This window comes from Gopherus flavomarginatus, chromosome 3 (genome assembly GCF_025201925.1).
Source record: "Gopherus flavomarginatus isolate rGopFla2 chromosome 3, rGopFla2.mat.asm, whole genome shotgun sequence".
Lineage (NCBI taxonomy): Eukaryota > Metazoa > Chordata > Testudines > Testudinidae > Gopherus > Gopherus flavomarginatus.
Genome location: NC_066619.1, coordinates 77,708,549 through 77,722,314, shown reverse-complemented (window position 1 = coordinate 77,722,314; position 13,766 = coordinate 77,708,549).

Here is a 13,766-nt window from a genome sequence, read left to right as displayed (position 1 = left end):
AGATCCTTCATGAAATAAGTACCTGTGGAGTTGTTCATTAGACAATGTCGTGTCTAAAAGAGTCTTTTACTGTCCTTTATTCCACAAAGAAAATATGAAAAAGGTCCTTATTTACACCTGGAAAAATTATCGCTGGGGTGTCTTTAAAGAATGTTGGTCAATGATTAAGATATTGATTAAATTAATATACAAGAAGATGACCAGTTGTGATGTTATAGATTTGATTTGCTTCTTTCCCTCATGGGAACTTATCCATAGTTTTTTTTATAAATAAAATATACAAAACCGGGAATTTTACTGAGATCTCTACTTTGCTACCACATATGCTATGCAGAAATGGGAAAGCCATTAAAATGAAACATCTACTATGCAGTGGCAGGTTTCGTTTACATGTCTGTTTCAGAAGCTTAGTAAGCTAAGCAATGCTTTTTACAACATAGTGCCACAAGCACTCCTATTCTTTTTGTGGATACAGACTAACATGGCTCCTACTCTGAAACCTTTTAAAGTTTCCCCTTTATAAATAAGTGCACAGGAACATCCATCACCAAGTTACATACACATTTCTTGCATAAACCAATGACATAATCCTTAATCATGTATGCACCCTCACACATTTATTTAAACAGACATTAAAGGTAATTCTGGAAATGCCTCTTCCAGTGTGATGACAAGGGCATGGATAAATATATTGCCATATGACTAAGATTTCCTTAAGGGTGTGGGGAAATACATTAACAAGGCTTTTGCAAGGCAAAAAAATACAATAAAAGCAGAATTTGCATTTAGTTACAAAGCTGCAGAATATTTAAGAACTACCAATCTCCAGTTCCTTACTGCTTTTCATTTATGTAAAGCGTGCAGTCTCCATTCAAGTCTAAATGGTGCCTGTATGCATTGGCTTGAGTAAGTGGTGGTGCTTTGGTGCACCATCACAGGGGGTGCACTGAGAGGCCAAGTATCTCACAGACATCCCAGAGGTACGATTCTTCCTTAGGCTTCCAGTTGCTTTGACGAGGGAGTAATTGGAATATCGCTTTTCAGGGTTCCGTCTCCTCCTCACCTTCCATCCTCAGAGCCAGCTAGCTCTACAGGATGGTAAATAGTCTATGGCTTTGCCTAGTCCCTGTCTGCTTTGGCAGCAACTGGAGTCACCACAGCATCCCAAGCTAAGATCTGCATTGCTCTAATGGCTATGGAATAGGATGAGAATCCTTATTCCTTTTTTGGCTGTGCTGGGGCTTGTCACAATCTAGGTAATGTAGAAACATGCTGTGGAGAGCTAAACTCTGAACCAATCATATTCTTAAGAAGATTTCAAATATCTCTTCACAGCTCACAGAATTAAGATCATTGTTCTAATCAGTAAAATTGCAGTTGTAACAAATGTTCGAGATTAAATTAAAATGTGTAGAGATAATGGCTCCAATATGCTAAAAACCAGTACTGTACAGTTTTGAAAAACACTGAAAAATAAATTCCTTTCATGTTCTTTTATAAGTTTTATAACATGCTCAAGTAATGGGAAATGGAGTAAATATGGCCTTATATTCTCCTTAGAAAAACTATTCTCTGAACACTTGAGTGTAGGTGTTATAGAAAACTTTCACAGGCTGCTGGACCAGATCTGAACAGAGATTTTCTATCTGCACTCCAATTCACAAATGTATAAATTCCTTCACAACAATTACAGTAATTGTTTCCATGGGAAAGTGATATTAGTAAAGGGCTCAGTGTATTTTTAGCTTTTTTGGAGGGTTGCGGGAGAGGCAAATTTAGCATCTCACAACAAAGAGACAGCACTATTTGACCATCCTGGTCTCTATAGTCCACCTGCAAGTGCTTTGAGAACACCAGCTCTTGCCTTACTACTGATGCCCATGGACAAATAGGTTTTTCTCATGTGTTTTATTCTATTTTTTTAACAAAAATGCCTCTCAACAACCACTTTATCACTCATTCATTAGGTTGTGCTTCTTGAATTAATGAGACAAGTGTTCATGGAGTAAAATTCATAATTTAATTTATATGACATTTTACCTTACTGCTGAGGGTTTAACTATGCCCTTCATATCATTTAAGCTTCTCATACTCTTAAATCAGGGAATCAGCAATATGAAGGGTCAGGAATGAACTCTCTCCTCTAAGGTAAGCTGCTGAAGAAGCTAGAATATCAATTTAACAATGCCAGTAGTTTGGAGCCTTTCTGAAGATGAGAAACACAAGGTCAAGCCAACCTCATTGGGCACAAAGAAAAAGTGTTTTCCTTTACACTGACAACAACATAATGTTAGAAGAACAGCTATAACAATACAATACAGCATGGTTGCAAGGGAGACAGAGTCCGCTGCAGTCTATGAAGGAGAAAAACAAAGTAGAGTTACATATTGAATGTACCTGGCACTAGCATATTAGGCCTGGTCTACACTATGCGTTTAAACCGAATTTAGCAGCATTAAACTGATTTAACCCTGCACCCGTCCACACAACAAGGGCTTTTAAAACCAGTTTCTGTACTCCTCCCCGATGAGAGGATTAGCTCTGAAATCGGTATTGCCATGTCAGATTAGGGTTAGTGTGGCCGCAAATCGATGGTACTGGCCTCTGGGCAGTATCGCACAGTGCACCATTGTGACCGCTCTGGAAAGCAATCTGAACTCGGATGCACTGGCCAGGTAGACAGGAAAAGCCCCGCGAACTTTTGAATTTCATTTTCTGTTTGCCCAGTGTGGAGCTCTGATCAGCACAGGTGGCGATGCAGTCCCAAATCCAAAAAGAGCTCCAGCATGGACCGTACGGGAGATACTGGATCTGATCATTGTATAGGGAGACAAATCTGTTCTATCAGAGCTCCGTTACAGAAGACAAAATGACAAAGCATTTGAAAAAATCTCCAAGCTATGATAGACAGAGACTACAGCACAGTGCTCTGTGACAAGAGTAACGGAAAGCCAAAGAATGAAATGGACACTCATGGAGGGAGGGAAAGGGGTACTGAGGACTCCAGCTATCCCACAGTCCCCGCAGTCTCCAAAAAGCATTTGCATTCTTGGCTGAGCTCTCAATGGCTGAAGGGTCAAAAACATTTTCCCGGGTGTTTCAGGGTATATGTTGTCAATTTACACCCTTCCCTCCTCCGAAAGAAAAAGGAAAAAAAACATTTCTCGCCTTTTTTCAATGTCACCGTATGTCTACTGGATGCTGCTGGTAGATGGTGTGCTGCAGCGCTGAACACCAGCATCCCCTTCCTGGTGGCAGACTGTACAATATGATTGCTATCCATTGTCATCATCAGCCTGTGAGTGCTCCTGGCTGGCCTCGGTGAGGTCAGCCAGGGGCGCCTGGGTAAAAATGGGAATAACTCCTGGTCATTCCCGGCAGATGGTACAGAATGACTGGTAACCATCTTCATCATAGCAACTGGAGGCTGAGCTCCATCAGCCCCCCATCCTTTTCATGTCTAAAGAAAAGATTCTGTACTGCCAGGATTATCATAGCAGTGGGCGGCTTCCTCCCCCTCATTTTATCTCACTAAAAAGTCAGTGTTTCTTATTCCTGCATTCTTTATTACTTCATCACACAAATGGGGGGACACTGCCACGGTAGCCCAGGAGGGTTGGGGGAAGAGGGAAGCAACGAGTGGGGTTGTTGCTGGAGCACCCCCTAGAATGGCATGCAGCTCATCATTTCTGAGGGATCTCTGGGGCTCTGACGCAGAGCGGCTATGCTCTCTGGTTCTCTAGTAGACTTGCCCCATATTCTAGGCAGGACTGACTCTATTTTTAGACAAAACATAAAGAAGGGAATGACCTGGGGAGTCATTCCCATTTTTGTCCATGCACCCCCGCTGACCTCAGCGAGGCCAGCCAGGAGCACCCATGACAGCAGCAGACGGTACAGAACAACTGATAACCATCATCTCATCGCCAATTTACAATGGCATGGTAGACGGTGCAATAGGGATGGTAACCGTCTGCTACCTTGCAAAGGCAAATGAATGCTGCTGTGAAGCACTGCAGTACCATGTCTGTCAGCAGCATCCAGTACACATATGGTGACAGTGACAAAAGGCAAAATGGGCTCCATGGTTGCCATGCTATGGCGTCTACCAGGGCAATCCAGGGAAAAAGGGCGCAAAATGATTGTCTGCCATTGCTTTCACAGAGGAAGGATTGAGTGACGACATTTACCCAGAATCACTCGTGACACTGTTTTTGCACCTTCATGCATTGGGATCTCAACCCAGAATTCCAATGGGCGGGGGAGACTGCGGGAACTATGGGATAGCTACAGGATAGCTACCCACAGTGGAACGCTCCGGAAATCGACACCAGCCTCTGTACATGGAGGCACACCGCCGAAATAATGTGCTTAGTGTGGCCGTGTGCACTTGACTTTATACAATCTGATTGTTTTACAAAATCGGTTTCTGTAAAATTGGAATAATCCCGTAGTGGAGACATACCCTTAGTCTAACTCCCATAGCAGAGCATGGTGAAGGGTTGTTTTGTAAGTACTTGTTGCTGTTGTAGTCCTGCATAGGTTTACTTCAGCCCTGAGGCTTTGTGTAGTGAGCATTCTGGCAGATATATAACTGTACCACCTGGAAAAGGAAGTGTAAAAAGGACTTAGTGAAGGAGCAATGACAGGAGTATAGTATAAAAAAAAATCTAAAACAAACAGTACCCTAAACACCAAAAATGTCCCATATCATTTAGATGATGTCTTTCTTTAAGCTTAAGGTTACCTAAATGAATGTTCCAATCACAAACATTCATATCTTGTCAGTTTGCCACTTTGATCCAACTTGAAATGTACTATTCTGTATGAGATCAGGCTGACTAGCTGGAAATAGGGACAGTATTTCCTGTGTTGTAAGTTTTGCCATTTAATCAAGAATCTTGAAGTGGCTACTACCAGGCAGGTGAGGGAGAGGAAGGTGATTAACCCCTGGCTAGGACAAGGGATCTCATGACAAGTAACTGTTGCTGAATAACATTTTGAAAATTATTTTGGCATTTTAGAACATAAGAATGGCCATACTGGGTCAGACCAAGGGTCCATCCAGTGTAGCATCCTTTCTGCTGACAGTGGGCAATGCCAGGTGCCCCAGAGGAAGTGAACCTAACAGGCAATGATCAAGTGATCTCTCTACTGCCATCCATCTCCACCCTCTGACAAACAGAGGCTAGGTACACCATTCCTTACCCATCATGGCTAACTTTGTTATTGCAGATAGGAACAAATGTGTGGGAAGAGAGAATTACATTCATTCTTTGGGATAAGAAATAGTCTGTGAGTTTGCTTCATTGAAGGCAAAGCAGCATCTGTAAACTGGAGCTCATCTCGAACACTTTAAAGCAATGTATATCTGTAGTAACTCAACCTGGACTCAAGAGAAAAAGCAATAATGAAATAAGTGGAAAGTTTAACAAATGTGGGCTGCAAAGGAATCTAATCAATAGAAATGCTCCATTGAGTTTGATGGACCCATTACTATGCTGAATAAAAATGGAACAGAAATTTATAATGACTATGAATTTTAGATTAACATAATCAGATGTTCATAAAACTTGGCTAACAATTAAAATGATGTTAAAGGGTGTGCTGAAAAAATATTACAAATTGGTTCCTTGAGTTCTCTCAAGTGCAAGTGAGTTTTGAGGTATCCAATATTAGACTGTAAACCATAGAAGTTGAGTTGTGCAAGATCTTTATCTGTAAACTATAAAATTCCTACAGCATGCAGATCTTTCAAATATGCATAGCAATGAAAAGGTTAAACTTAAAATATGAACCCACAAAAACATGAAAAGTCTGCATTGAGGTGGCCCAATGTGACAACCACTGGCTTGGCTAACACCCTGGGGATTCAACTGGTCATCTCCAGGACTAAAAAGCATTAGCTGCTAAGCTTGAGCTAAAGCTCACTAGGAGGTAGTGTAAGTCATATCCTGAGAGGATCATCCACAGAAAGGGACCTGTACAACATACTCACAAGTAGGTTACATAAACACTTAACTTTTCCCTGGATAAATAATGCATATGGTCCTATATCAGAGAAGCCTAAGCACCATATGTGATTATCTATAAATATAGTTCATACTTCACAGTGGGGTATCTAGTATAATGCACTTCCTGAAATGTTTTTTTGCATTCATAACACTTTAAAATGTACACATTATTTTTTGCATTACTGTGTACTATATAGGACCTAACCAAGAGCAGGTCTCCATTGTAGTATTCACTGTACAGACTGAGACACAGTGTCTGCCTCGAATAGTTTCTAGGCTAAATAGACAAGGCAGACAAAGGGTATGGGGTGTGGAGCACAGGAGATAAATAACTTGCCCATGGTCATATAGTGAGTTAGTGGGGCTAGAACTGAACTCCGACCCCCAGTCCAGGACCCTACTCACTAGGCAACACTTCTTCAGCACAGATGAGGGTTTGTCTAGAAAAAGAGTTAGTATGTGGCATGCTCAGCTGACCACCTGCACTAAAAGTTCCCTGGTCTGCACTGAACCACTGCTGTTTCAAAGCTGAACACTAACTCTCCATCAAGTCAAATCCTGAGGCTAAAACTGACTCAGTCCTCAATGAAGATTAGTCTCCTGTTAAATCCAAAATTCAACCATTTAATTATCTCTGTACCATCAATTTCAGGTTCCTGCATAATTTCCAGATGTTGGATCTTTGCCAATAATACTGGCTCTAGTTAAGGGGCCTTGTAGTAGAATTTAGGGCCAAAGTGTATTTCTCCTAGCTACTGAGAAGCAGAAAGGAGGCTTATATTCCTCTTTGACTGCAGGGAAGGAGTCTTATGGGTGTCTTACTGCTTCCCTTCTGGCTGTGGGATACAATGAGGGAGGGGATAGAATAAAGTAGGATTGGGAGGGAAAGAAATGTTATTTTGACAAAGGCGGAGGAGGGGAAAACAGATACTCAAGCAGTTGAAGGCATCAGAGGGGAGAAAGGGGTTTAGATATTCAAGAGCTGTTCAGGAAAGTGGTAGGAAGCACAGCATGTTCAGTTTCAAAGTAGATCACTTTTACCTTAGGGCAGGATAGAGTTGATTTTCATAGGTCAGTGTCCTGGCAAGAAGTCAACATGCCTGAGAATCTCCTTTGTGTGGCTTAGGGTGCACAATGAAAACAGCAAGGACTTCCTTTGGATGAGGAGGCAGAAGCAGGCAGGGAGCACAACATGGCAGCTAAAGGCAACAAAAATCTCTCTAAAAACCCTTTTTTCTGTGGCAGCTGGCTCAAATAGCCAATTCTGCAGCCAGAGAATTTAGGGGTATATGAACTTGCTGCCTGAGCTCCCACTTTTCTCTCCCAGGGCTGAGAAAGAAGACTGAATAGTTTGTTTGATGATTATTTTTCTTGGAGAAGCAATTAATATTACAGGTGACAGAGGACAACTTTGACCCTCTTGTGTTTTTCCAAGCCATAGTTCACCATCAGACCAAGTGTGTGCACGAAGGACCATGTGTGAGTGACCATCAGCATGTTTACATCATTGTCTGTGACAAATAGCCCAACTTTAAGAGGAAGCTGTGCTTAGTTTGCTTAGAACAGTGTTCTGAAAGATCACATAGTGAGAATGTGTAAACCATCAGTTGTATTTAAATTTCATTTTTATTTTATAAAATGAATGCTCAAGCTTCTTTGTTAGTGGCAGTCATGCATTCTGAAAAGTCAAAATGACATCCTTTGTCACATAACCAGATTAGGGACCCAATCTCATGAGGAAGGGAAACTATTTTGACTCTTGCAATATTTCTGGATTTTGTGTGTGTGTGAGAAAGAGAGAGAGAGCAAGCGAGCATATGAGAGTGTGAGCTTGCTCTGCACCAGTATTTACAAACAAAAAAACAAACAAACAAATAAATGGTGAAAAACTCCTACCTCTTGGCCTGACTGAGCCTGAGAAAGGTCAGTTTTGAAAGAATAGAAAAAATATTTTTTCATCTTGAAAAATGCTTTCTCTAATGTAACCCATCATTCTCACTACAAATTTGCTTGTAGTTTGGGATTTTATCTGAATCTTAATGAAAGTGATTTGAGTCTAGTTTTGAAAGGAAAGGAGTCCTGATCCAAACCAAAAACCCAACAACAAAAACCCACATCACCATTTTTACAAACTGGCATCCATGTTGGCAGTCACAGCAGCAGAGTTTGCTGAAAAATAACTTGTTTCCTGTTAAAAACAATTTAAAGGTTCCAAAAAATTTACCAGCTCTAGCCAGCAGACATCCAAAAGACAAAGAAGAAGGCTGAATGAGCATGGACAAGAGCACGGATGGAAGAGAAGCAAAGCAAATATAGAAAAGAGAAAGGAAGACAAGAAACCAAAAACATAGAAAGCTAAGAAGAAAATAGAGATAGAAGAAGAGCAAGAAATAAAGCAGAATTCAGGGTTGATGAGACAAGGAGTTGGACCTGCAGAAATGGGGTAGGAAGTTCAGGAAAGTGGTGATGGAGAATTTCCCCTCCCGGGGGTCTTGACTTTTTAAAATGTTGAAAGTGAAGAGAGTTGCAGGGGAGGGATGAGGCTTGATATGGAACCATAGAGGAGAAAATGGCATCCTTTTCTCTTCAACCTCTCGCTCTCCTCCTCTTTAACTCACACTGAGGGATGGATCTTTCACAAAGTGGCCCCAGGATCAGGGGAGTACAGGGGTTATCCTTAAGACAGCTTTGGACTTGCCCTCACTCCTCTTGACCATTGATTTGTGTAGTTTGTCCTGACCCCAATATCTCTTTGATCTGCCCAAAATATCTCATTTGGAACAAACTAGAGAGTTTAAGGCCAGAAGCGAGTCTGACCTCCTCTAGTATGTCACAGGCAACAAACACCACCAGTACCACACACTAAACCCAGCAACCAAAATTAGACCAAACTATTACATCCCACAGGAGACTAAACTACTATGTGCCACAGATAGAGAATAGGAGGGACCATTGTACACTAGTGCCCGAGGCTCCTCTAATGGCATCAGTGAAGCAAGGGCCAGACACTAACAAAATGGCTGACAGAGATGATCCCAAATCTACTGATCATGCTGTATCACCTACTGGTTATAATGACAGTGAAGTTGTCAAATGGGCAGACACAGAGGGAGATATTAAAGACTGAAAAGGAGGGGCTACATAATAGCATTACCTAGGAGATACAGAGCTGACAAATTGCCCTGTGGTGACAGTCATCCTTCTGTGTTTAATGCCCTGTTGTTGCTCAGCTGGGAGGCACGCAGACAATCCCCAAGCAGACAGATTGATTTCTGGAGGTGATTGGAGCTGACCTTGCCCCCACCATCCCAAACATTGATGAAGAGGAAATGGGATCAGATGCCCTCTCCCTGAAGATGACATGATGTAGGACACCAGACCCATCCACATAAGACAGCAGAAGGAAAGAGGACCTTGGCTCCATGGTTGGAGAGAATACTGTACAGAACATCAATGTGTAACACACCTGTCCTCAGAAATATATTCTCTCCTCCTTAACACTGTTATTATCATAGATTATTATACCTAGTCACCCATGTAACAGGCAGCTAAATGTGGAAGGAGATGGAACTTCTTGAGGCTAGTTCATTTATTATCTTAGAATAAAAGGCTACTGTAAATTAATAAACCAGATGAATAAAAAGAGACCATCTCACTCATGTTTCTGGTCAATTGATGCTGTGCGATGGACACCTTGAAAGATTTATGCTGCTTTATGCTCCACAAACATGGTAAAAGATTCTGTGATAGTAATTAGGCTTTTATTTTTTTTAAGTAAAGAAGGACAGAGAGATGCTAGTTTATTTCAAACTGAGAATAATGGCTATTCCCTTCAGGCCACTAGGATCTTTCACTGAGACGTATATTTACCTCTGTGAGGCAGCAGCATGGGATGTCATTGAATCGGATGTCTGGTAAAGCCAACTCCAGTACAAACCCAGAGGAAACACATACCAGTTACCAAAGAAACACCTTCATCTTCACAGCATAAATGTTCTCAATTACATTCATTAAGGATTAATGTTCCATAAAATTTCTAATCCTTCACTGAGCCTCTAAAATATTATCTTATGTCATAGGCTCTATGGTACAAGTGCAGATAGGCCTTGTTAAACTTCTATTATGAAAATAGACTAGTAGTTACTCTCTGTCTTTCTCAGGTTTCCTGCTGGCTAGTGGCAGAAAGAAGTTTCTGAGGTGTGGTAAGATTAAGAATTTCCTTTTGCATCCCCCCCCCACCACTTTGTTTTTCTCATTAGGAATCATAACAGATTTTTAAAGGGATGGGCTAATTCTGGTCTCAGTAATACCGGTGTAAATCTGGACTGACCGTTGAAATCAGTGGAGTTACATTGATGTAAAGCTTGTATGAGATCAGACTCTGGCACAAGCATCTTTTCCGGGCAAGGTCTTTTGGTACCTCTTTTAATGCCCATCCATTGCTTTACAACAAGAATGCTTTAATTATTCTCTAGAGCATATTGTAACTAGTAATGTGTGTGAAGTCTAGTTTTGAAAGCATAAAAGGCTACTTGGAAGTTAATCTTAACATGAATAGTTCCAGGAAACTTCTGAGACTCTCTTTTCTGTTTCTTGTATTTGCCTAATGTCTTCTTACAAACCTAGCGTATCAATAATTGTATCAAATTCTCTGGGTCAAATTCTGGGTCAAATTCTCTGGCCTGTTGATGCCCAGGTGACACTACAGCAGTGGCAAGTAGCCCAGATCCCATACTGTGAATTCCTCTGGTGCTATGGAGTCCTGAGCACGTGGGGATCACAGCTAGCTAGTGTAGTTTAGCTCCTTGGTTGCTCTAAATTATGCCAAGGCTGGCATCGAACTGGCCCCATGATCTGAGCTGCAAATCACTCTTGTTGAACGTTCTCCTGCATCTGCAATCCAGCCTTCTGTTTAGTTATTGTATTGATATCTAGTGTTCCAGAGTGTAATTCTAGAGTTTAAGGCCTTCAAGGCATGGAACCTATTTGGTACAGGTCTCCAATTGCACAGCTCTACGTTCACTTACTTCACCTTATAAATTTGTAAGGCTACAATGTTGCCCCCTCTCCCAGGATATGATGTTTACAATGTAATATCCTGACACAATCTAATCATTTCATGATGCAAAATGATGTACGTTAAAATGGCATAAAGTTATGAGGCAACTCTGGGATATTTCATAGCCCCATCCCAGCCCAACTGATTTTTAAGTCCTGTGAATATCCTGATAGCAATGCTTGTGGGATGAAGAATTGCTATAAGAAAACAAAGATGATCTTGCAAACATTATAACGGACACTAACAACCACTCTAAACCAATGACTCCTATTTCCAGTTTTGGTAATTTATTCTTTATTATCTTTGCTTAATGCAAATCAATTCCTTTTAAATTTCTTGAGTTACCCCTCCTTAGTTTAAGCCTCTGTTCCCTAACTGGCAATTTACACTACTTGAAATAGCATTTAGCATCTCTATTGTCCTCACAATTGTTTATATACTTTGATGCAGTCAGTTTTTAACCTTCTTTTGAAAGATCTGCAATTAATCTACACTGAACCACAGAATACAGCATCAGTCTGCACTACTTTTGTGCATATTCACAGTCATTGAGTTGACTGATTGTTTGCCAATTTGGAGTAGTATCAACAAATTTGAACATCTTTATGTCTGTTACAGCTTTCTGGTTATTTTAAACACATATTAAATTGAAAGTATTCTAATACAAAGATTAAATAATCAATCTCTTCTCTAGAGATAAATGATATTTAGATTGCAATCTAGTTGAAAAAAGAACTTTTTTTTCTCATTCCACAACAGATGGCACATATGCACAGTAAATTTAAAGATGCAGTTGCCTCATGAAACTACCATGTCATGGTATTACTCAATAAATATCAATTGCCCCATCTAAACCTGTCCACAGATATCAAAATACAGCACGTTATGCTGATATTATCAAACTGAATTTTTCTTTTTACACTAATTTCCCCTCACAATTATTTCTTGGTTTAAGATGCTTGTTTACCTTTTCTTGTGGTTGGCACTTGTATTGCATTTTCATTTTAGACAGAGAAGATGCCGTAAAGAGTACAAGGGAGGGGGAAGATTAGAAAAGGAATAATGACACCATCTGTCTAAGAAATGTATTTCAAAGGAGAGATGGAAAGGACGAGGTAGAAAAGTTGGGGTACAGTCTCTGGGTTCAGAAGCCCATGTGAAGGATTAGTACTTTGCCCATTGCTAATTTGATGGACAACAAGTGAACCACTGTATTATGTTTTATAAGCTATTTGTAACATTCCATAAGTAGGTTTTTTCAGAAGTGATACTACTAAGCTACTGTTGCCATTCCATGTGGGTGTACAGGTATGCAGAGTGTGAGTGTGGGAAGATAGGTGGCACTGAAATTCTGAATCACTTTTGAAGAAGTTTGTGTCTTTTATGGAGCCTGTATTCTATTGGGTGGGAGAAGGAATTGTACAACAATGGTTGCACCCGGTGAGATTGTGTTCAACAGGTCTCATTCTCCATTGTCTGCACCTTATGTAGACATTTTTCACCCTTGCAAAGTGGGTGCAAAATGCTACTAAATCACTGTGGTCACTGGTGAGAATGACTGAGCAATAGAGAATCAGGACCATTTTCGCCTGGCATTCTGGAAGGGTGCAGTATTGAGCAGGCTATGGTCCCCCCTTTCAGAGGGTGTAACATACGCTATCCCCTGTGCTGACCAGTAGTGCTGGACAACACAATGTGGAGGGACTGGCTCTGTTCTAGTCCTATCACCCTGTATTGAGGAGTTCACACTAGTCCACCTCGTGGGCCCTGTGCTTTAGGAGAGCAAAGAATGGGATTATTTTCCAGAGGTCCATATAAAGTGGAGGGGATATCAAAATTTCTTGTACTCTCCTGCACCTTGTGCACACTGAGCTGGGCATAATTTACCCTATTCTTTTATTTTTCAGTGATCTGCACTAAGATTACAATTCATATGAATAAGATATGATAAATATCACAGATCATTACATTCATATGGATTTAATTTCTAATATCTGAAGAAAGCTACCCAGCATTTTGGTACTAATGAACAACAGGTGTTCACCAAGCTTTGCATTGATGCTTACCACCTGTGCACAAGAACAAAGCCAGGGGTCAGTACAAGTATGGTAAATTCTCTCAGAACAGTACTGGGTGGGGCTACCTTTTCAACACAACAGGCAAGTAATTATAGTAACTAACCATATGTGTTGCTAGATGATTTTGGTTGCTTTTGCAAAGATACCATTGTAAATGTGGCCTACTGAGCATATTTACCAGTTAGCTGATATAAACATACTGCCACTTAATACACTACTTCCTATACCAAAACTTTCTGTTCTTCATAAACAGTGCAGATGTTAGGCATTGGATGTGTATTTTAATATTTAAAACTTCTTTCAGAGCCTATCCTATGGCAAGGAAGCAACCCTATCAAAAACCTCTCCTGCTAAAAGATTCAGTCCCAATTAAACCTCTTAACCACAAGATGGTGTACTAGCCTTAGCTAGCTAGGTTTGCAAATAGGATTCCTCTAAACTGAGGTGGGGGAGCTGAACAAAAGCTTTCTAATGCCTGTGCAAAAAAATAATTTTGTCTGGTTTTGCACAAGTATGTTCTGGAAATGAATTACACAATTGTCTTATTCAATGTTACTGCCACATAGTTGTATTTTGTTTGCTTTCATGTAATAGTGGAATCAGCAGCTAATTATC